Raw genomic sequence first — 25,863 nt, forward strand, 5'->3', positions numbered from 1 at the left:
TCCTCAAGCTCTAAGACAAACTCACCTGTGTTATAAAATCTTCAAAAGAGAATTTGGATCGACGACAAAAGTCCTGAGGATGTGACTGGGAGGGGTTTGGTGGCTAAGGGCTAAAACAAAAGACAGAAGCACTTTGTAAAGGCCTCAGTTAATTTCAAAATTGCAGAAATTGAAGAAAGTGAAAATGACACCTACCTTGTTCGACAAATAACACCAAAAGCATAGCAGCAAATACTGCAGAACGAGAACAATATGACAATGATGACAGATTTTTATCATTTCCGTGAAATAAAGATGTGACTCTGGAACCATCCAGTACTTGTGAAATCTTGGACTCCACCTCTGTGATCTAGGATGCCCTGTCCCCAACTGTACCCAATGGGACATCAAAAGACAGAGGCTTAGGTCACTTAATAGTCGCCCCACAAGAGACAGCACATCGTTCCTCCGTGCCTGCATTTTTCTTGTAAAATGGTGACACTAACCTGCTCAAGGCCCTCTCGGGGTGGGTGTGCAGACCAGAGGAGGACACGGGTGTGAACTTAGACGTAAGTTCTGCTCGAAGGACTGTCCTAAAATCCTGCCTGCACCTGGCTATTTCTTCACGGGAAACAATCTATAACCTCCTTTTAAAAAAAAAATCAAACCTCCACTCTTTACCCTGGCCTCCATCCAAACCTTCAGCAGTCTGAGCCCTCCGCAGCCCCAGTCCACCTGCTCACGCTGTTCATCTCACTCAGCTAAGAACACCTCCCAGGTGGCCGCCATGCCCTAGGTCTGTCTGCGGTCATTCCTTCCCTCTTCCCTCCTTCCCGCCTCCATCAGCCGAACACTGGTAACCGCCAGCCCTTCTGAGTGTTCTGCATGCAGGCCTCACAGCTGAGGCCGCCTCGGCCTCTCGGGTCTGGGGGACACACCGGGATCCTCCCCTTTCGTCGTCGTCTGCGCAGACCTTCCTGAGCATGGCCGTGCTTGCTGTGCGTGTCTCCGTGTGCGCTGAGCACCTGCCCTCTGCCAGGCCCTCGGAACGATGTCTCCTGTGTGTCGGAGCCTCTCCCGGTAGGAGAGCTGAGCACTCCTGCCATCGTGGGGCAGCTGTCGTCACAGAAAAGAGCTTTTCTGGAGAACACACCCCTTCTAGGTGGGGAGGCCTTTGCTCTGTCTTGCTAAACATCAGCAAGCCCTCCCAGCACCTGGCTTTTGCTGAGCTTTCAAAATAGCTGAAGGCTCTCACGGTTCCCCAGGAAATGCGCTCTCATACTCTGAACACCTGTTTTGAGCCAGACACTCTCTATCAAATCACAACAACACAACAGGACAGATCACAGCTAACAAGTGTCCGTCTGCTGTGATCAGGTGTCTGCCAATGGCCTTCCACGTGTCAGCTCATGGAGCCCTCAGCCCAGCGGTCAGGGGACCCGACCACTGAGGCTTCTGTCACCACTGCCCCCCACTTGTCGTGAGGCCCAGGTGGAAGGAGACACCAGCACAGAGAGGGGCTCCGACTCATCCCACGTGCCCGCTCCCACGTGCTTCCAAACCCGCACAGGACACAGCTCCCGGAACAGCGCAGGCCACCCTGCTCTCCGGCCAGAGCCTGCCACACCGGCCGTGTGCTGGGAATGCCTCTGCACGCTCTCAAAGCCTGAGCCTTACCAGTGAGAAAAGGAGACTCGGGGAGGTGAAGGGCAGAGTGCCGGTGGCGTCCGGCTGCAGGTGCAGGGCTGGGGGCTGACCCCCGGCGGGTCTCAGGAGCCGGTCCTCTGCCTGCCCTGCACGGCGGGGTGACTCCAGCGCAAGCCTTCTGCTGTCTTCTAACTGTGTTCTGGATGCCAGCATCTCCATAGTGTCTCAAAGACCGGTTTCTGCTCCTCGCAGGATTTTCTGTGATAGCATTCTTTAGAGTAGGCCTAGGGGCTGGCAGGAAACAAGAGCACAGTAATTGTCTGCCGCTTGGAATGCAGGTGTAGCCCCCTTCCCTGTGTGCCTTGGTGCTACGTGCAGCGAAAAGACAGTGTCTCAATCTCTAGTTCCATAATCGGTTCTCAGAAAGACAAGGTAAAATGTGAAAACTAATTTACTGGTATGGGTCAGTTTCTCCAGAACACGAGTGGTCTCTTTTTGGCTGCATTAATAACTAGCTGGTATTTTAGAAGAAACAGAGGTGCCAATGAGGTGCTAACCACCCCTCCACACACCCTTTTAAGCAACTAATTATGACTAACAGTCATGCATTTACATCAGATTTAAAACCTAATGAATTCAACCTTACAAAGAAAAATGATTAATGAGGATGCTCTGTACATAACTTAATAAGAAAAGGTCAGGGAGGCTATTGAGAGTAAGATACTGAAAATGTTGCAAATTGCAGAATGGCTTCATCCTAATCTGTTATTTGAAATAAAAAGGGATGTCTTCAGAGCTCACTTTGATAAGCAATCTGGAGGTCTAGCCAGCACTCAACTCCCAGGGCCAAAGGAAACTTTGAACATTTAAGCCTTTCTCTCCTCAGAACAGTCAAGAATTTCTTTCTCTCTACAGGGTTGGTGCCTCATCTGCAAGTTTTAAGAGAGCTTTGAAAGCTTGAAGGATTTGGGACCCCAGGGCAGGAATGAACCCGGACTCACACGCGTCCCGGTTGGTTCTGCCGCCCAGCTTCCATGCCCGTTCAGTGTCCTTTTCAGTGACTGAGTGTCTAACTGCCTTTTGGCTACACATTAACTATGTTTCCACTCTACAGTTTCTCCCGGTTTCAGCTGTGTGCGCATTGTTAAGTTTTTACAGTGTTCTTGAATGATAACGTAGAGCTGAATGCAAACATTAATAGGAAATTATCTTTTGGAAAAAAATGGAATGAATGAGGTTCCTTCTTTTAAGCTTTGGACTCTGTAATACTGTTTCCATCACACTGGTCTAGAAAGATAACTCACGCAGCTAATACGCACGCCCGCCCAAGGCGCCCGGCACACAGCCCTCCATTCCCTCGGCCCCACTGCGAGGCGGCAGCCCTCCGAGTCTCACTCAGTCTTATCACCGACTTCCCATGCGCACCTGCACCCCCGACGTGCTGCGCGAGCTCCTCACGAGGCAGCCCCTGCTGAGAGCTCCGGGGCCGCCTCCGCCTCGCCAGGCTAGTGCCGGGACGCTCAGAGCCGACACCGTGGTCCCCGCTCCCACGGGAGGGTCTGTCTCTGCCTTCGAGTTACGCCCTCCATGACTCTGAATTTATTACGCAGGGTTCCCAGATCCCGTTGGTGCCATATTTAGGAATATCTACTTCCCTGCTTCAAAATTAGTGGCTCTGTTGTTTCCATAATCATGTCTACTTTACTCTGTCTCCATGTTAACCTGGAAGATCTGGGTAATAATTTAGATGTGAGTGTTTACTACTCGGTCTTCACTCGAACATGTGATGGCCAACGTTTATACAGACACCGTCTTTACGACACTTAAACATAAAACACACAGGTGTGTTTTAGGGTGTGTGTATCTAGATACGTGTGTGTAAATGTAACACACTGCGTTTACCAACGTGTGATAGCCTTCCCCTTCCCCTCAGGTCGGATAGTTGGCGAACAGCAGATGGCTGGGTTCTCGAGGGCGGATGCTACGCTGTGCCCTGTCAGTTTCCTCCAACAGCACCAGCATAGCGTTAGCATTAAAGACCGTTGGATAAAAGGGTTTTGAGTGAATCCTTTGACTATTTATCGAGTTACTGAGAGAAAGAGAATCTCATTATCGCTTACGCAATGCTGTTTAAGGGCGTGGGTTACAGTCAAGCATCGCAGGTCTGCGTCCCGCGTCCGCCCCATGCTAACTCCACGACCTGGAGCGAGTCACAATACCTGGTTTTGCCTTCATTTTCTCATTTATAAAATTGGGATAATAGTAGAACAAATGTCATAAAGTGGTAAAGACTAAATGAGTTTATACTTGCGTAGCATTTAATACACGGCCTGCTCTGAGTAAGGGCTTAGCAACGTCCGCTCTTGGGCTGTCAATCCTCACATCGTCAAACTGATTGTTGTAAGATGACAGTTCTGTTTTGTTTTTGTTTTTTGTTTGTTTTTGGAAATTAAAACTGAACACTCCCCACTATGGCCAGAAATGACAGCATCGGTTAAGGAAAGGGCTTTCCCAACATATTCTTGATCTCAAATATTCCTTCCAGTCATTCCTATAATAAATATATTTGAAACAATGCTCTCTGTGGTCACATCCATCGGAAAAGTTGAACTCAAATGGTAGCTGTGGTGAGGACCAGGGAATTACATGTAAGCCAACTGTAACGAGTTTACTGAACCAGGTCTACAAATCCTAGCCGAATTTACCTGCCCCAAATCAACAGGGCAACACAGGCAGGCCAACCCTAACCCTAACCCTATAAAATTCTTTCTCCTTAGCTGTGTGGGGACATTAGTCATTGGCCAGGGAAGCAGACTGCAAGCCCACTGGTCACTCACACTGTTAGTCAAAAGCTGGCCTTCTTGAGCCAGACAGACCCTGACGGGCAGACCCTGTGTCTTAAGCTTCTGTTACCTCCTGGAACCTGCCTCGCTGCTTCTCAACCAGCCTTGGCGTTAACAGGTGTCATGTAGAAAACAGTTAAGCTTTTAAAAAAATAAAAACATGGGTCTTTCTCTATACCAGGCAGGGAAGGGTGGCTTTCTTTTTCATAGGATATGTTTTTGGTTTGGGGGTTTTTTGTTTTGTTTTGTTTTTTTTTTTTTTGCCTAAAAGCCACTAATACACAATCCTGAAAGTCAGAAAAATCTATCCTGACATGAAAAGCCTAAAATCATCGACTTGTCTTAAAGCAAAATCAGCGGAGTGCAGTCTAATGTGTACTGGAGCTCTAAGTTTACATTCATCCACTGGTATAAACCTTTAATCCTCAAACTCCCCTCTCGTTTGCTGGTAGAAAATCTTCAAAATCAGGATTATATGGCTTAATACAAAAAGCGGTTGATAATTTTGGGGCATTTAGCTATTTGCACTGCAGAAGAATCATGTGTTTAAGTCCTGCGTGGGTGGAGGGTCTTGGCGAGGCAGGCCACGTGTCATGGGGCTATTAGGCAGGAGGCTGGTTCCTACTTTTCCTGGAGGCTCCACTTAGAGTTGGTTTTCAAAGCTTTGCCTTCTGGAAATTAGCACAGACGCTTATAATATTTCAGTGTCCAACATTTCATCCTTTCAGATTAAGGCAAATTGTTAGGGGAAGCTCGCAGGCACGCTCTGCATCAAAAGGTGGACGGGTGCATGAGCAGAGACTCAGACATAACACCTCCTTGCTCCCATCAGGAAGGAGAGCTGATTTTCCAGCACTCACTCCGAATGCTTTTGGCTCCTTTGTTTGGAATAATTCATCATGGAACATCTGGTCGACTCATAACAGCTTTGCAGCTTCAAGTAACTTTCCAGCCTAAATCGTTCTGGAGGCATCAGCATTTCTTTTGGTTATGAATGTGGTGGACAAGTTTCATATTGTATAGTGCTGACGTGAAGGAAATGTGACAAATCAAATTTGTTCTTTGTGTGGCTAACGTTGCGTGAGCGAGGAGCGCGCCTCTCCGGAGAGCTGTGTCTCCCCTTTTGGTGAACTTGGCAACAGAAATGTGTTTATCCTCTTGATTATAGCATCTGGGTCACATTACCAAGTTCTGCACTGAACTGTATGAGGGTTTCCTTTAAAGCTTTTCTTATTTGGATGTCTCTTCCTATACACTTTTATTGTTATTATTATTATGCAAGCATAAAAGTGAGTTTTGTGGTTGAATTCATTTCAATAGAAATGCAATAGATGCTAAATGCACCGATTTTGATATAATTTGATAAGCGAGTCAGTCTTCCATGGAGAAATGTGCTCTGCAGTGTGGGGACTGGTGTGTATCAGAAAGTAACCCACATAGCTTATGAAAACATGCCTGCTGGGGAAGTTGAATTTCCAAGTGTTGAAATGTTTATTTTGTACATCACATAGTTGCCAAAACCCTCAAAGCACGAGGTTTGTTTAAAGGAATGTAAAAGAAGAACGCCAATGCTGGAACACAATGCAAGGAAATTGAGCAAAATAATGAAGAAAACAGTGTATCAGTAGTCATTGTCAAACAGTAGCTATACACAAGCAGACGGCTTTGGGTCTCAAGCTTTCTTTCGGCCAGGGCAAGTAGGAAATGTGTTGAATTAAGTGACGAAAGATCAGAAGGGAAGAGGATGATTTTTTCCTCCGAGAGAGCTAGGACCTGTGTCAAGGGGCTTTCCCTATGTTTCCATCGGGGGTGTTATGGTTTCCGGTCTTACCTGTGTGTCTTTATTCTATCCCAGCCACCGGCTGGGATCTCACTTAGGTGTTACTGCAGAAAGGAACTTGGTCTGCCGAGACACTAGTGCTGGTTGCCGGGAGGTCCGCCCCCATTTCCCCAGTCCCCCTGACCGCCGGGGGTCAGGCCACACAGATTTCCCACCATCCCTGCGAGGCGAGACCTGCAGGCCTCCTGGGAAGACACGCACGGTGCTGGGGGAGCTGAGTGCGTTTGCCTTTCCTGAGCTGAAAGGTCCATCTCTGCTTTTTGTTCAATAGACATTGATGGACAAAGTAACGATTTATAGACCAAAGGGGTAAGGCTAGGACATTTATTCTACATTGTAATAGCCACTGACTTGGCACTTTCTGTATGAATAACTATACCAAAGAAGTACATTTATTGGTTTTTTTTAATATTTCATGTATTAGTTGGAAGTTTCCAAGGCAAGGTAGGAAATTTTCTTTATTTCGGGCTATTAAGTGGAACATGGAGTGTGATAAATTGCTATTTTACCATAGCAACCAAACTCTCCTGAATTTCCCTAGGAACACGTCTAGCTTCAGTCACTTAACAAATAAAAACAAGATCCACACCACTGTCTGGCTTTTTAAAATTGAAGTGCGCTCGGTTTACACTGTTGTGTCAGTTTCCGGTGCACAGCATCATGTCTCAGTCATACGTGAACAGACGTGTATTTGTTTTCATGTTCTTTTTCATTACAGGCTAGCGCAAGATATTGAACATAGTTCCCTGTGCTAGACAGTAGAAACTTGCTGTTTATCTGTTTTCTATATGGTAGTTGGTATCTGCAAGCCTTGAACTCCCAAATTATCCCTTCCTCCCCACTCCCCCCAGGTAACCATACGTTTGTGTTCTGTGTCTGTGAGTCTGTTGTCTGTTTCCATTTTGCAAATAAGTTCGTTTGTGTCTTTTTTTTTTTTTTTTTTGAGTACAGCTACCTCTCTGTACTCGTTTGGGAAGACCAAGCGGTCAGGGTGTGTCTCCAACCTCACACACACACACACACACACACACACACACACACGTCCAGCTTGACAATCAGTGTCACCCTGAGCTATCAGGCCCTGGGGAAATGAGTCACTGAACCAGATGGGTAGGAGACTGAGGAATAAAATCAGATTCCAGAGTTAAATTCCATGATTAGCCCATAATTGTCTCAGTCATGCGCAAGGGGCCAGCGGGAGCATGAGGGCTGTCAGTGGCCCCGGGCGATGCTCCCACACACCGAGAACTTCCCGCCTCTCCCAGGCTCTCTTCATTTCCAAAACCCTCCAAGACAAGTTCAGTTAATTGTGTTGCAACCTGTCTAACACCTGTCACATTTGTTCCCTTTTGTAGAAATTAGAATGATTATTTAATTTGGCAGTTTTAAACATCTTTGTTTAAGATTCTTAGAAAACATACAAGTTTGCATCCTCCTGCCTCAGGTCAGTGTCCCTCAGAGAGTTTCTGGGGGCCTGACCTCCTCTGCGCACCCAGGCTGGGCTCTTCCAAAAGGCTGTGACAAAATGCTGTTTATCATCGGTAAATAATCCACAAAATAAATCACTTGCATATTAAAATTTTAATAACTTATCAGCTTAAGCTGAGAGTCACTCTCTTCTTCCAAGATGAATAAAGCTAATGAGAAATGTGTGACTGGTAATACCTCATTTTTAATATTGGCAATTTATCATTGATAACACAATTGTTAATGTGGTTAGTCTATGAGTGAAAATGCAGCTGATTATAATGTCTCTGCTTTTAAGTGCGTTTCTCCAGAGGGCCTTCCCTAAGACCAGAAGCGCTCTTAGGCAGCAGAGAGTCAGGGTCTGACTGTGGCTGGTGCCACCTGGGACACTTAGCTCCTGTTTAGTCAGAGTGGACCTCGTGCTTTAGCAGCGCCCACGCCTGATTTCATTCACCCGAACCGCAGCCCTGAGAGTTGGGGGCTACAAGTGTGCCTCGCTCAGGCAGGTGTCTGCTGCATGTCTGTTGCTAATCTAACCATCACGACGACCAGCTGTGTTCACCTGAGTCGGGAAGTTGAGTGACAGTCACGAGCCGGGGGCTGCACACAGTGAGGGGCAACGTGGCTTCACGGGAGCTGAGGTTCCAACAGTGGCATCCAGTCTACACTTGGCTCTGACAGAACAAGGCAGATAACAGCGGAGGCCAAGAGACGCCTCTTGCCTTCTCCGCCTCATAGATCTCGGTGTCACCCGTCTTCTGATTTTCACACTTTCCTTGCGTCAAGCTTTCCTTGTGTGACCATAGTCACTGTCCTCTCCAAACTCCATGCTAACAACTCCCAAACCCAAGGCCCCAGATCGCTCCCTCGAGGCACAGACATATTTCTAAGCGTGTAGGAGGTGTCTAGTGATGGTTCTTGTCTGAACGCCCTGTGGTCCCTGTAACTCACCCTGTGCCCATGTTGATGCCAGTCCTGCATTCACTGACCCACCCAGGCGTCCAAGATAAACCTCACAGTCACTCTTTATCAAGCCTCCACTCATCCAAACAGCTGCCAAGTCCTGCTTACGTCCCTTCCAACCCACCCCCGCCTGCACCTCCAGGTCACTGGCCGAGCCAGGCTGTCCTCGTCCCCTGCAGATCCGTGCAAGGCTCCTGACCACACACATGTCACAAAACACCCTCTTCTTGCTCAGCCAAACACCAACACCTTCAAACGGATGTTTGTCTTTGTTTTTTAGTGATGGATATAGTTTTTCCCATTGTCCTTGGTGGGAGCTTTGCTTTGCTGCAAGTCGTTTATCGCAGCAGAAGTGGAATCTGAAATCAACCCCTTCAAGCTACAGTATGTCAAGGCAGAATGTGCCACATTTTTATAAGTTACTTCTGAACGAATCTCCAGCTTGGTTTTACAGACTGAAGTTCTCTCCTCATAAACCTGTGATGGGCGACGGCTGAGAAATTAGATGAATGGTCAGAGCGGTGTAGGTCGTTATGCTGTATTACGTTTTATTTCAGTCTGGAAGTCTTCGTGCTGGCGCACCATGCTGAGGGTCCGGAAGTTGCAGAGACCAGAGAAGCAAATAAGCCCACTGAACTTCTCTTCGTGTGCTTAAATCTACCGTGTGACCCAGCCATAAGGACAGTCAGGACCTGTAAGATTTCAGAGCAAGGACACGCACGTTCATAGCAGCGTAATTCAAATAGCACAGAATTGTGGTGTGGATCAAATTATTGAAACTCCACATTAAAATTCATCAATCGAGTGAGACAAAAGTCTGATTACTCAATCTAAAACTCTGCTCATTACATGGGCTTAAAGGAAGCAATCTCTGTTTTTCTGGGATAAAATTCAGGAGACTTGGATTTCTGCCCTTGTTATTTGACCCTAATCACATAGAATTTTCCCCAAGGTTCACTTTCTCCCTTAAAACAGGCCAGTGTTATTTACAGCACCCTGGTCATAAGACTGTTTAGAGAAGAAAATTAGGTCATATATATAAAAGTACTATGAAAAGTGAAGTGCCTCTAAAATTATGTGTGTTTATTCATTTTTAAAAGTTTTAAGGGATTAGCAACTCGTGAATAGAGAAATTCATCAAACTCACACCTGCAGATCTGACTCAGGAAATGGACTTTTGGAAAAAGCAGTCTGGACGGCAAAGCAAAACGTGGTCCCGGGAGCTCCACCTGCTTGTGGTTTCAGAGGAGCCAGCGTTCTGTCTGCCTCTCCACCCATGTCCCCTTCCTGCTCCTCTCACCCCCAAACTCTTCCAAGGGCACACAGCAGCCCCCCTCCGCCCCAACACGCATCCACGCACATTGCATCCTGGACACAGCCCTGCGGGCCTGGGGACCAGCGGCTCTGGCCCTTCCTACTCCTTGGCTGAGGTTTGTAGCACAGTCAGCACTGCCATTTGGGCTCCTTCCCTCGTGGTGAGGACGGCTGGCCTGGGGGAGGTTGGCTGGCCTGGAACCAGAGGGAGAAGGGGCCAGCGTCCACCTCCCCCTTCCCACAAGTCCCAACCCCATGTTCTGTCCGGAGAGCTGAGGTTGTTCTGTTTTGTTTCCCGGTCCCAGGGCTGCAGGTGTTTCTCTCAGGCCCAGGGGCACCTGAGCTTCCCTTTCAGACTCTCCTCTGGCCCCTGTGGTTCACAGAGGCCCGGAGCATCCAGCCTCAGTGCTGCTGCTGAGTGGTGTCCTCTGGGAACCTGGACAGGCCTTGCAGACTCCTCATGGGACGGGAGACAGAGGTTAGGTCAGTCAGCTGGAGACTCCATGGAGGTTGCTATTAAAGCCGTTTTGTTTCCAAAAATTTAGAATCTCTTAGGTAAGTCTGCCAAACATCAAAACCTTGGGTGATGAATAGTCCTTTAAATATTCAAACTTTGCACCATTCCTAATCACAGGAGAATAACCTTGCTGCTGGGTCTTTGCCTGTTTCCACCAAGGATGGCTTCACCTGACCACAGGCTGGAGACATTCATCATTCTTATCTTAGACCCCCTCCCTCCTATCCCAGCTCAGAAATATATGTCAGCAAAGAGCTGTCCAGGTAAATGGATGAAGCTCCTCTGTGTTAAATTTGTAGCTCAATTACAATCAATCTTATGCTATCAGCTTTCAGTGTCTGTGTGTAATTAATATAAACAAAGTAGCGAACCATCATTTCTTATGCCACTTTGTTTCATGTTAGAAAAAAATGAAATTGGTGCCTGCTATGTAAGTAATTGGCTCCAGTATAAAATCTTAGATTACCCAGGTAGGCATAAGGGAAAAGAGGATGATCTTTTTGGGTACCTTTGATTTCAACTTGGTAGGTTTATAAGTGGCAGTCACCTTACTTAAATTAACAACTCAGATCATTTGTTTCATCTCCTCCCCACCATTCCCGGCATGGTAACTGGGTTGGGGGAATCAAACCTGCAGACGTCAGCTTCCAAAGCATCCACCTGCCGTGCAGAAAGGGTAGAGGCCAGGTGAGCTGTGCCATTTAAGGATGTCCGGCACAAAGTGACTCCCTGATGTGTGTTTGCCTGTCCATTCTGAACAATTTGGCTTGGCTTCTAGGTGTTGCTACACATCGATCATGATATATCATTAAAGCCAAGCCTTGTAAATGATTTGCCTTTTAAACCAAAAGAATGCTGTGCATTAAACCGGTTGAACACATTTCTTTTATTATAACAAGGCCATTCAATTAAAGCAAAATGGCCCGACATGGAGTGACTTTCTGGCATGCAGGCATTTAGTATTCCAGACCCACGTGCGCAGCTGTTTACCACTGTGGTCTGCGGCGTTTAGGTGTGCAGTGATATTGGACCCCATTTCTCCACTGAAAACTTTATTAAGCATTCTTTTGTTTGGCCAGACAGACATCTGTGTTTCCAGATTAATGTATTAGGCATTTTTAAATCCTAGAGACACATTTAGCTGCTTTGCAGGAATTTCAATATGTGCCCAAAGGATTATCACAGATCTATAGTCTATTATTATGTACATTCATTTGCTTGCCCTGCAAAAGACTGAACCTTTCAGCAAATCTTCACCAAAAAACAGCAGAGCCCCTGCATTTCAGCAAAGCTGCAGATTGTTTGATAATAGGTGTCACCTTGGCACTTCTCTCCAAGAGTTCTCAAAATGCGTTTCCTTCTGAATTTCAATGGCTTGGATACGGATACGCAGTGTGACTGAATTTCTGCTGCTTTACCACTATATATAAAAATAGATAAAAAACAAGTTTCTTCTGTAGAGCACGGACACTTAGAGTGCTAAATATCTACATATTCAATATCTTATGGTGACCTTTAATGAAAAAGAATATGAAAATGAATGTATGTACGTATGTGCCTGACTGGGACATTGTGCTGTACTCCAGAAATGGACACATTATAACTGACTATAATAAAAAATTAAATTAAATTAAATTAAATTAAAAAGAGTGGTAGAATGTTTCATGGCATACACTTACACCATTCGGAGTTAACTCAAATATATAAAAATGAAAGGCAGATGAAAAAGTAGTATCAAATTGTAATGTGTAACGTGTTCACCTCCCTAATGTGTGAAGCAGGCATGTGAATTAAGAAATAACACGTAGCCTCACTAGAAATATTCGGGTAAAGCACGGACAGGTAGTTTACAAAATAGATGTGGGGAGGCAGCAGGCTTACAACACATCAGCCTTGTTAGAAAGCGGAGAAGGCTGATTAAACAGAAGAAGCGAAGGTCTCCTTGTAAGCTCCAAGATGAGCGGAAAGGCAGGCCACGCCGGGAGCGTGTGGGGTCGGCTCGCGCAGGGGGCACTCCAAGAGTGACCGGCCCTTTCTCCCTCAATTAAACAAGATCACACACAGCCGCGTGCGTGCGTGTGTGTGTGTGTGTGTGTGTGTGTGTGTGTGTGTGTGTTTATATCACAGTGGTTCTGAGAGGAGGAGTAAACGAGAAGAAAACCTGCATCTCTAATGATAGGATATTGGTGAGAAAATTATAGCACAGTCATATAATAGAGTAATAGGCAGCTACTCAAATGAACTTCCCATAATCTATTTATTGACATGAAAAGAGGTTGATTGCACATTTTGCTGGGGAAAAAATTGAGTTATAGCTCTGTGGCACAAAACTATTTTTAAATGAATTGTGACTTCAAGAATATGAAAACGTCTAAACAGCGTACACCACATCCACAGCAGCCCGGGGATAGATTTTTTTTTTCCCCCTCCATTTGGCTCATCTGTATCCTCTCTTTCCTTCTCTCACTTTCTTCAGTAAGCAAATGTAACTTTTGCAAAATAAAAATAAGTTAACATATTTTTCAAATAGAACACATGCATTTAAATGAGCATTATCTTTTATTGTCACGTTGGGAAACTATAAAAACCTAGTGACTTGGTGTAAAACTGCTTCTGTGCCTCTTCAGTAGAATCATATTCTATACTGAAAAAGAATCTGTTTGCATCAATCTTGCCAAGACGGCATCTTTAGTATTTCTTATTTCCTGTGTTTTCTTGCAAGAAGACCTCAACCCCCAGAGTAACCTGTCCTTAAGGCTAAAAAGGACTTAAAACATCTCTGTGATCTGATTGAGGATGATAAGCTGCAGTGATGAAGCTGTCAATAAGATGCCTTTGATGAAATCTACATATATGTTCACGGTTGTTTATTTTCCCATAACTGTGAGTGTACGGCTGTGATGACTTTGTTAAATTAACATTTGCTAAGTGGAGCCCTGGGGTGCTGGACGCTGAGCCACAGCTCACCAGGAGCTCACTGAAATAGGGAGTGAAGGAGAGAAGTTGATTCCTCACAGGTCCTGTGGGGGGACTGGATACCCCTCAAGGGACCACCCGGGGAGGTCCAGGAAGGTGCAGACAGAGAGGAAGGACCGGGGCACAAGCCTTACTGGGGTCCAGGGGTGGAGCGTAGTTCCGGGGCTGGACAGGCCCCACCCTTCACCAGGGATCACAGACAGGCACCCGGGGATTTCGTTCCCCGTCTCCTCGGTGACTTTGCTTAACTCAATTCTGGTGCCAGTGTCAATTCATGCACCGGTGTTCCTGGGTGCAATTGAACACACTTGCACACACACCCGCACACACGTTCAACTCATCCTTCAGTCCCCATGACTGTCTCCCTCTCTTCAGTCTGAAAGCCATTTCCCTCAGCGTCGAAGTAAGATCACAAAATAGTGAGACCCAGGGTTCTCCCATCACCCATCAGACTGCTGATCCCTGTGGGGCAGTCCTGCCTTTGCTATGCTTGCTCCTAATACAGTTCTTTAATTCTTGTTTGAGTCGTGGGTTTGGAGGGTCACTGCAGAAGGTTGTCCACTTCTGGGGTCTTAGTGGACACCCTTTCCTTCCGTTCCTTTCCATCCCTTTCCTCCTCCTCTGATGCTCTTCTGGGCAACGTTACAGCCCCCTTCCGTTATAGCCTGGGTCCTTCTGCACAGCACTGGTCCCCTCACCAAATGTCTGCCTTGAACTGGTCACAGGGCTCTGACTCCAACCCTCGCCCTCGCTCTGTACCTGACACCCCAGCCGCCTCTTCCCTCTAAACCTTTGACATGCAAATGCATCATCTTTTTTATGACATCACGTGAGCCCCTCTTCTGTGGCCTCTTTTGTTGCACGTGGTTTTCCCTGCCACGTGAACTTCTCAAATAAAATAGGACGACCCTTCCACAGTTCAGGTGACACTGTTCTTCTTGAATAAATATTGGTAATGAAGCAAAACTGACATCACTGTGTAGCCCCTTTTCTTCCACTACATTTGTTGTTTTAGACTGCTCCTCTGCGTCAGCACCGGAGCCAGACGAGAGCTGGGGAGCACGACAGAGAATAAGAACCAGGAGGTTCGCTGATTACGGCCATGTTTGCATTCTCACTGTCAATTTTATTTGAACTGAATTCTCCTAAACTTAATGCAATTCTTAAAGTTTCTTAATAAGAAACAGCATGCATGAATTTTTTAAAAGTGTGAGCATAGGAAACTTGCATTTCCAACAGGAGATTCAATTAATTGAGCAAGACACTTAGAAAAATCCCTGAAACATAAGTAGCCAATGAATTCTAGTACTTACGATAATTTGTTTTCGTACTTCTCTAGCATTTTCACATCATGACTTTATTTCCATGTGAATTTGAGGATTAACTTGTACAAAAAAGTCCTTAACAGTATTATGATTAGGATGAAATGAGTCTATAGATTAATTTGGGAAGATAACAATTTTATAATACTTAGTTTTCCAATCTACAAAGATGGATTTTTCTCTCCATTTATTCAGTTTTTTTTAAAATAATGTTTTAGAGGTTTCTTTATAGAAAAAAACCTTATATTTGCTAATTGATTCTGGTTTATTAAAATGTAGTTACTAGTTGTATATTGACCTTGTAGCCAGTGTTCTTGCTTAATTCATGTGTTAATTCTAATAGTTTACCTATGAATTTTTTGGAATTACTATATATGCACAGACATTTGGTCTGTAAAATAATGACAGCTATGTATTTTTTCTTATAAGTGTCCTTCCTTTTTCTTGTCTTATTACACTGGCTATGGCTGTTGGTGCATTGATGGGGAGCTCCTATGATGTCAGCCAATATTATTTTACTCCTCAGCTCAAAAGGAAATGTTTTAACAGGTTACCACGAAGTACAGGCAGACCTCGTTTTATTGTGCTTCACTTTATTGCCCTTTGCAGATATTGCTTTTTTTTTTTTTTTTTAACAAATTGAAGGTTTGTGGCAATACTGTGGCAAGTTTATCAGCACCATTTTTCCATTTTTCATTATTGCTCATTGTCAGGGCACCTGGTCCCCCGAGAGCTCTGAGGCGGATGGACAAGGAGGTCCATGTTGTTCTCATGCTGGTGACACAGCATCCACTCTACAGCCCACGGACCCAGGAGTCATTTCGACTTTCAAGTCTCATTATTTAAGGAGAACATTTCCCAAGGCTGTGGCTGCCGCAGGTGTGGATTCCCCTGATGGATGTGGGCAGAGTCCACTGAAAACCTTCTGGGAAGAGTCACCATTCTAGGTCCCATTTAAGAACACTCCTGATTCATGGGAAGAGATCAAAATACTCACATTCACAGGAGCTTGGACGAAGTTGACTCCAACTCTCCTGGATGACTTTGAGGGGTTCGAGACTTCCATGGAGGAAGCCACTGCAGACGTGGTGGAAACAGCAAGAGAACTGGAATTAGGCATGGAGCCTGAAGACGGGACTGAGCTGCTGCGTTTCAGGATGAAACCTGAACAGACGAGGAGCTGCTGCTTATGGATGAGCAAAGAAAGCGGTTTCTTGAAATGGAATCTCCTCCTGGTGGAGATGCTGGGAAGGTTATTGAAATGCCAACAAAGAATTTAGAATATTCCATAAACTTTGTTCATAAAGCACTGGCAGAGTTTGAGAGGAGTGATTCCAAGTTTTGTGGGAAAAACAGCAGCAAACAGCACTGCATGCTGCAGAGAAATCCCTCGGGAAAGGAAGAGCTGATCAATGTGGTCTGACTTTGAGTAATTTCCACAGCTTCCCCAGCCTTCAGCAACCCCCACCCTGACCAGTTAGCAGCCGTCAACGTGGAGGCTGGACCCTTTAACAGCAAAAAGATTGTGGCTCACTGAAGGCTCAGATGATGGTTAATGTTTTTAGCAATGAAGTATTTTTTAATTAAGGTACATACTTCGGATTTTTTTAGGCATGATGGTATTTAGGCACACTTACTAGACTACCAGATAGTGTAACTGTAACTTTTACATGCCCTGGGAAACCAAAAACTGTGTGCGACTCACTTCATTGTGATATTTGCTTTGTTGTGGCACTATATTCATAAGCCACTAGCAAGACTAATACCAAACCCGCAGCATCTCCCAGCATCTGTGGTGCTCATTTCTGCACGCACCCTTTGTGAAGCTAAATTCTCTGTCAAAATTGTTTTTCTGCATTTATTGTGCTGATTCATTGTACGTTATACACACACACCTGCACGTACATATATTTATAGTGTTAGTGAGTGACGAATTGTATTTGTGGGTTTCTAATCTTGTTCTCAAGGAATACATCCGTCTTGTTTGTGGTGTGTTATTCCTTTTCCTGTTACAATGCGTTCCGCTCGTTAACACTTTCTTCAGAGCATTTCTGTGTGCTTTTTCAAAGAGTCCACCTGGATTTAGACATTCTTCACATTCTGAGCATGTCCTTTTCAGAAGTTGTTACCAAGGCTATGCCGAGTCCATAATAAGTTGAGAAATAAACCCCTGTTTCTTTTTTCTAGATGAAACTGGATAATAATCAGTATTATGTCTCCCTAAAGCACATGGCACAATTCGCCAGTAAAACCAGCTGAGTTTATAACTTATTTGTGGGCATGACTTAAACTACAGACTCAATTTTTTTAAAATAGATGCGGCACCTTTCTGATTTCAATAAATTATGTTACTTTAAGAATCTATTTTATTTAAAATGTTACTAAATCGAAAAGAGGGAGCTCTTCGTAACATCGTTTTGTTGTATCTCAAGGTTTATATAGTATCTCCCTTTTTATTCCTGACATTGGTAATCTTGGATTCTTCTCTTTAATTCTTGGTCAGTCTTACTAGTGGCTTATCAATTTTATTGGACTCTGTAAATAACTGAGTTTTGCTGTTTGTGATCATATATTTTTTCTTTAGTTATACTTTGATCTATCTTATCTTTATTATTTCCTCCCTTCTACTGTCTTTGGCTTGAATATGTGCTACTTTTGGCCGTGTTGTTGTGTTTTTTTTGGCTTCTTGAGATGTAAGCGAGATCATTGATGGCCTTTCTTCTTTCCAGTGGATGCATTTTAGGGTCAAACTTTCCTCTCAAAACACAGCTTTAGCTCCCTGCATGAGTTGTGATATATAATTTTCATTACCATCTGCTTCACAATATTTCTACTTCTATTGTGATGTTTCCTTACCTGTGGATTATTTACAACTCTGTTTGTTTTGCAAAGCATGGGGATTTTCTTGTAAGTTTTTGTTACTCTTTTTTTTTTATTACAAATTTAGTTATTTTTGCTGTGGTTAGAGATTTTACTTTGTATGATAGAATCCTTTAAAATTTGATGAAGTTTGTTGTATGGCTCTGTGGACGGTCAATCTCAGTAAATGTTTCATGTGCAGTGAAAAAAAATGTGTGTTGTGTAGTCCTGGCGCACAGCCCTCCACGGGGACGTGTGAGGTCGGGTTGGTTAATGGTGCCCTTCAGATCTTTTATGTACGTATTGATTTTTCTCTCCGCTTCTTCTATTATATACTGAGATATGAGTTAAAGTTCCCATTATAATTGTGGATTTGTCTCTTTTTAGTCTGTGAACATTTGCTGAGTATATTTTGAAGCTCTATAATTAAGTGCCTGCAAATTCAGAATATTTTCGCCGTCCCGGTGATGTGATTATCTTATCATTATTCAATTTCTTTCTTTTTCTCTGGTAGTAACTCATTGCTCTGGTATTTACTTTATTTTGAATTAATTGTAGTCACATCAACTTTCTCTGGTCTTCCTTGTATTTTCAAACTTTCCTTATCCTAATTTCTTAAAGTAGCACTTTTTTTGTTTGTTTGTTTGTTTTTAAATTTTGAAACTGATCAGACTCTTTGTCTTTGTGTTTCATTGAAGGATCACTTACATACAGGGTGAGTGTACAGACTTGCGAATTTTCGTAAATGGAACCCCCTGTGTGTCTCCTGCTCAGATGAAGACCCCGAGTGGAGCAGAGCCAGCCCTTCTGCCTTCCGAGCCCCTTCCAGACACTACCGCCCGAGGCACATGGTGTAAGGAAGACACTGCGGTGGTGTCCCCGCACCCCGCCCACACCCCAAGCTCTCGCTCTCACCAGGTGTTCTCACAGACCCTCCATCCCCTCGGCACCAGGACACATCTGCTCTCCCAGAAAAACCCACTCTTCCTCTGCAGGTAGAGCCAAGCCCAGATGCTCAGCTTCCAGCCCCGTGGAAGGAAAGCCCACGACAGGAACATTGGGAGGAAGATGTCAAGTCACATGAAGCAGGAGGAGCCCCCGCTCCAGCACCATAGCTGCTCTGTCTGGGGAGGGGAGAGAAGAGGGTCCTGAGAGGCAGGACCTGCACAAGTTCCAGGTGGAGGCAGGAGTCACGTCCAGAGATAATGCTTGTCTTCTGAGGCAAGTCAAACCCTAGAATTCCTCTTGCTTCTAGGTGCTGTAAAAGAATAGAGGAATGTATACAGTCTTTGCCTCTGGTTCCTGACTCAGAACTCCTAAATCTCCTGGAATTTCCTGGGTGAGAGAGTGTCCTCTGTTCTAATGAGGAGACTCATTGAGGGGAGGGGAGTCCTGGATGACGATGATCACTGGGAAGACCAAACCAGGGTTGGAAGTTTGGGATTTTCAGCCCTTCCCCACTGGTATCCTCCAGAGAGTGGAGAGGGGCCAGAAATGGAGCTGATCATGGATTGCTCCTAGTGATGTAACCTCCACGAGAATCCCAGTGGTGGGGGGTCTAGAGAGCTTCCAGGTAGGGGAACACACCCAGGTACTGAGAGGGTGGCGCACCCCACCTCCACCGAGACAGAAGCACCTGGGACTCTTCTGTGTGTCACCTGCTGTACCCTCATTTGACTGTTTTCTCACAACCTTTGTTATACCCTGTATAGTAAACCAGTACATGTAAGTAACTGTTTCCCTTTCCCTGAGCTCCCTGAGCCGTTTAAACAAATTATCGAACCCAAAGAGGGGGTCATGGGAACCCCAGTTTACAGCCAGTTGGTCAGAAGTACAGGTGACGACCTGGGACTTGGGACTGGCATCTGAGCATGTGTGGGCGGGGGCGGGCTGGTGGGACCCAGCCCCTAGCCCGCCTGATCTGACACTGTCTCCAGGTAGCCACTGCCGAGTGAAGGCAAAGGACAGGACTCCCAGCTGGTGTCCTTGGCAGGAACAGGAGCCTGGCTTACAATTCTCTCTTACACTGATGTTTCCTCTCTTTACCTAGACATTGTCACTCCCCGTCTGGTCCTACAAGGATGAAGTCACTGGCCACGCAGCCGCTGATCTCCGACACTCCCTGAAAGGAGCTCAGGGAGGAGGGCGGGAACAAGGCGCTCTGCTCTGGGAAAAACGGGCAGAACCGGCTCTCAGACAGTTCGATATTTTCTGGAGAGTTTATAAGCCCAATTTCTTACATCTTCTTGTATCTAGAAAAGCACTAAAGCCTAATTAACCCTGCCATCTGCTCCGTGTGACCAGCAGGAAGCCTCTGTGGAAATGTGTGCTTCTCTGCAGGTGCCCGCTTTACTAAAACCTCGTGTGTACTGACCTTCCCACCTCGTGGGGGCGGTTGCCCAGAGCTCGCTGGGCCGCTGCCTCCGGGCCGTGGGCCTTATTCTGCCCCAGGTAACACGTGACTCTCAGCTCTCACCTTGTGCGTCTTTTTCAGTTGACATCTCCCTTATTGTCATTGTTCCTTCCTCTTCCTGCCTGTGCTTTGCTGACGCCTCTAGGAGGAGAGAACCATTTCCAACTCAGGGCACGAGACCCCTTCCATTTGTCCTCGTGGACACTTTGAACAATTTTTAAAATTCAATTTTATTTATTTATTTTTTAGTCGAGGGACTGGGGATGGAACCCAGGACCTCGTGCATGCTAAGCACGTGCTCTACCCCTGAGCTATTACCCTCCCCCAATATTAAGACTTCAATCACATTATTGTATTTATATACAATATACAATATACATACAATTCACAGTTTTAGCAAAGTGAATGGCTGGAAAGTTACCATGTGGCTCAGGGCGATGATGAATGCACAAAAGATGTGCTATGTTGACTGATTAATTAATTTAGAGAAGGTTGACAGCCTCTCTGGATAAATGACATTTACAATGAACTCTTCAAATTGTTTTTAGTGACTGAAGATGAGACTTTGGTCTTTTCCCACCCTTTGAAGAAGGAGCCATCTTTGTGCTTCAGGTTTACAAAATTCTCCAAAAGCCGAGTGACAAGGGGAGGGAGTGTAGAGGCAGAGCTTGCCCCGCTTTCCGCTTTCCGCAGGATCGTGCTCCCATCAAGTACAGCCAGTTACCGAATTTCCTTAGGCTGCTTGCGCGTGCAAAGGCATTTGAAACTTTAAGACACAGCCAGAGTGCAGAAATGACAAACAGCACACACTTCCAATCTGTGTATCTCCAAACCTGCAATTGCTACATTTCAGTAACTTTGCGATGCATTTGCAATTTATTCTAAAATGTGCCAACTGTGATTTACTTGGAGCTGCGGAGAGACACAGAAGATGTGCTAGTTCAGGCTTGGAACCACTGAGCAGGAAGGTCTGCAGCGGGGCGGCCGACTTGCTTTAACTCCATAGCAGGGGGCATCAAGCAGTGGTAATCCCTCTGTGGGCACTGTCAGCTCTTAGGTATCGTTTTGATGGTTGACATAACAAAGCTAGCCATTTTTCTCCTTTGAGCATGGAAAGTTGAATTTTTTTTAATTGAAGTATAGTCAGTTAAATGGGAGAATATATATATATATATTTTAATTAATACAATCAGTAAGTTTAATTTCAGCTCTAAGCCTTAATAATAAATTTAAATCAAATTCTGAGTTTTGTGGAAACATTTCCTAGCTAAGATCTTTCTATTCATATGTGTATAAATATACAAAACTCATCTTGGTGTTTAAAACAGCTTTTTCCCTTGCTAATCTTACTGGTCTAAAACCTTTCTAACATGCTGGGAATATTATCTGCCTGAGGGAAAACACTGAAACCATCTGTAATTCGTAGATCCTATTGTGAAAAGGAAATAGCAAACGAGGCATTTTCAGGCTGTGGCAGATTTAAAAATTCGGTATGAGCTATAAAGCAAGGGTTTGGGAGAAAATGTCTCAACATTATGAGTCTATTTCCAGATTTTTTTTTTTTCTGAGAAGAAAATTTCCACTAAAGATGGGAAATGTAATACAGAAACACAATATGAAAGTATGTGGCTTCCTGAGAAGGTCAAATTTTACATTTAGCTTCATCAGAATGAGTCTCATTTTCATATTTTATACACTGCATCTCAAACACTAATCAGATGTTAGCACTAGCCATGTCATCAGAACAATTTTTTAGGGATCCAGCCACTGTGCTTTAGAAAACAAATGTCACTTTCCCCAACGCCTGACTCGTTGTCCGTGTGTACACGGGGGCCCATGGGGGCCTCCATGCCCGCCTGGTGGGCACAGAGCTCAGACGTGTTGTCTGGTAGAGAGAAGCCCCGCTCGTCATCCTGGGAGGACCTGGCAATGCGGGGAGCTGGGATCTGAAGGGATGTTCTGATGCAGCTTCCCAGCCCCAGGATGAGCCCCGATGATGGTGCAGAGATGCTGCCACAGGCTGGTCTGCACTGGGTGTGCGCGATCTGCTGCTGAAACCCAGAGCTCCACTCTGGCAGTCCCTCTATTCCTGCGTTTTCCCCAGACTAGTTCATTTTAGAACCAAATATTAGTATAAATAGTGACACTGAAATAACCCAGAGCATGTTCTGAAGACCTTGATTTTGTCCTTAAAGCCTCTGCCGTGGACATTAATGTGTGGTCACGTGTGAGCTGATGTGCAGGAGGCAGGATGCTCTCTTACTGTGGCATTAAACACAGAGGTGCCCACTAATAATCTGTCTTTCTCTTATTGGCCCTTCCTCACTGCACAATAAGTCCTCCTTTTCAGCACCAGTGTGCACCCAGTCCCAAGTAAAACCAAGCCCGTGAGGCAGCATGTGGTCTTGGGTGCCCTGACCCCATGCGAGCCGTGTGCAAGCTACTCAGCAGCACCAGACACGACTGGTGAGAGCTGCGGAAATTACTCATTAGAGTCCCCGAAACACGAAACACATGAGGGGGACTGGGACTGAACAGCCGTCCTGGAGGCCTGCAGAGGGTAGAAAAAGTGGTAACTCCTTCCGCAGGGTTTTGTTACTTTGTAGGGTGTGGAACTACGACTGTATTTCTTTTATTGTTTGCAGATTAACTGTAGCACATAGTCCATAACTGCATCCAAACAAGATGGATTATTCTACCAACTGAAAGGCATCAAGATTTACGAATCCTTATACAGTTGACCCTTGAACTACATGGGTTGGAACTGCGTGGGTCCACATGAATTTTTAAAAATAAATATATTGGAATTTGTGGGGTTTTTTTTTTAACATTTTATTATTGAGTTATAGTCATTTTACAATGTTGTGTCAAATTCCAGTGTTCAGCACAATTTTTCAGTTATACACGAACATACACATATTCATCGTCACATTTTTTTCGCTGTGAGCTACCATGAGATCTTGTGTATATTTCCCTGTGCTATACAGTATAATCTTGTTTATCTATTCTACATTTTGAAATCCCAATCTATCCCTTCCCACCCCCTGCCCCCATGGCAACCACAAGTTTGTATTCTATGTCTATGAGTCTGTTTCTGTTTTGTATTTCTGTTTTTTTTTTTTTTTTTTTTTTTTTTTTTTTAGATTCCACATATGAGCGATCTCATATGGTATTTTTCTTTCTCTTTCTGGCTTTCTTCATTTAGAATGACGTTCTCCAGGAAAACCCATGTTGCTGCAAATGGTGTTATGTTGTAGGTTTTTATGGCTGAATAGTATTCCATTGTATAAATATACCACTTCTTCTGTATGCACTCATCTGTCGATGGACATTTAGGCTGTCTCCATGTCTTGGCTATTGTAAATAGTGCTGCTATGAACACTGGGGTGCAGGTGTCATTCTGAAGTAGGGTTCCTTCTGGATATATGCCCAGGAGCAGGATTCCTGGGTCATATGGTAAGTCTATTCCTAGTCTTTTGAGGAATCTCCATACTGTTTTCCACAGTGGCTGCACCAAATTGCATTCCCACCAGCAATATAGGAGGGTTCCCTTTTCTCCACAGCCTCTCCAGCATTTGTCATTTGTGTGCTTCTGAATGATGGCCATTCTGACTGGTGTGAGGTGATACCTCATTGTAGTTTTGATTTGCATTTCTCTGATAATTAGTGATAATAGATCATTTGTATTTCTTCCTTGGAGAATTGCTTGTTTAGGTCTTCTGCCCATTTTTGGATTGGGTTGTTTGGTTGTTTCTCATTAAGTTGTATGAGCTGCTTATATATTCTGGAGATCAAGCATTTGTCGGTTTCATTTGCAAATGTTTTCTCCCACTCTGTAGGTTGTCTTTTTGTTTTACTTATGGTTTCCTTTGCTGTGCAGAAGCTTGTAAGTTTCATTAGGTCCCATTTTTTTATTCTTGCTTTTATTTCTATTGCTTGGATAGACTGTCCTAGGAGAACATTTTTGAGATGTATGTCAGATAATGTTTTGCCTATATTTTCTTCTAGGAGGTTTATTGTAACATCTTATGTTTAAGTCTTTGATCCATGTTGAGTTTATTTTTGTGTATGGTGTAAGGGAGTGTTATAGCTTCATTGATTTACATGCTGCTGTCCAGTTTTCCCAACACCATTTGCTGAAGAGGCTGTCTTTATTCCATTGTATATTCTTGCCTCCTTTGTCGAACATTTGTTGACCAAAAGTTTGTGGGTTCATTTCTGGGCTCTCTATTCTGTTCCATTGGTCTATATGTCTGTTTTTGTACCAATACCATGCTGTCTTGATGACTATAGCTCTATAGTATTGTCTGAAGTCTGGGAGTTATTCCTCCAGCCTCCTTCTTTTTCTTCAGTAATGCTTTGGCAATTCTAGGTCTTTTGTGGTTCCATATAAATTTTATTATGATTTGTTCTAGTTCTGTGAAATATGTCTTGGGTAATTTGATAGGGATTGCATTAAATCTGTAGATTGCCTTGGGCAGTGTGACCATTTTAACAATATTGATTCTTCCAATCCAAGAGCATGGGATATCTTTCCGTTTTTTAAAGTCTTCCTTAATTTCCTTCATCAATGGTTTATAGTTTTCTGTGTATAATTCTTTCACCTCCTTGGTTAGATTTATTGCTAGGTATTTTATTACTTTGGGTGCTATTTTAAAGGGGATTGTTTCTTTACTTTCTTCTTCTGTTGATTTATCGTTAGTGTAAAGAAATGCAACTGATTTTTGAACTTTAATTTTGTAACCTGCTATCTTGCTGAATTCTTCGATCAGCTCTAGTAGCTTTTGTGTGGACCTTTTAGGGTTTTCTATATATAGTAACATGTCATCCGCATATACTGACACTTTTACCTCTTCTTTTCCAATTTGGATACCTTTTATATCTCTCTCTTGCCTGATTGCTGTGGCCAGGACTTCCAAGACTATGTTGAATAGGAGTGGTGATAGTGGGCATCCTTGTCTTGTCCCAGATTTTAGTGGGAAGCTTTTGAGTTTTCCATGGTTGAGTACTATGCTGGCTGTAGGTTTGTCATCTATAGTTTTTATTATGTTGAGATAAGTTCCCTCTATACCCACTTTAGTGAGAGTTTTTATCATAAATGGTTGTTGAATTTTATCAAATGCTTTTTCTGCATCTATTGAGATGATCATGTGGTTTTGTCCTTTCTCTTGTTGATGTGATGTATCACATTGATTGATTTGCATATGTTGAACCACCCTTGTGTTCCTGGGATGAACCCCACTTGATCATGATGTATAATCTTTTTTATGTGTTGTTGGATTCTATTTGCTAATCTTTTGGTGAGGATTTTGGCGTCTATGTTCATTAATGATATTGGCCTATAACTCTCTTTTTTGGTAATGTCTTTGCCTAGTTTTGGTATCAGGGTGATGGTGGCTTCATAGAATGAGTTTGGGAGTATTCCTTCTTTCTCAATCTTCTGGAAGAGTTTGAGAAGGACTGGTATGAGTTCTTCTTTGTATGTTAGGTAGAATTCCTTGGTGAAGCCCTCTGGTCCTGGACTTTTATTTGTAGGGAGGTTTTTTATTGCTAATTTGATTTCATTTCTAGTGATCGGTTTGTTCAAGTGTCAGTTTCTTCTTGGTTCAGTCTTGGTGGACTATATGTTTGAAGAAACTTGTCCATCTCCTCTAGGTTATCCATTTTGGTTCCATATCCATTTAATATGCTCATATGATATTCTGTATTTCTATGTTATTTGT

The sequence above is a fragment of the Camelus ferus genome, chromosome 12, assembly GCF_009834535.1.
Source record: "Camelus ferus isolate YT-003-E chromosome 12, BCGSAC_Cfer_1.0, whole genome shotgun sequence".
Lineage (NCBI taxonomy): Eukaryota > Metazoa > Chordata > Mammalia > Artiodactyla > Camelidae > Camelus > Camelus ferus.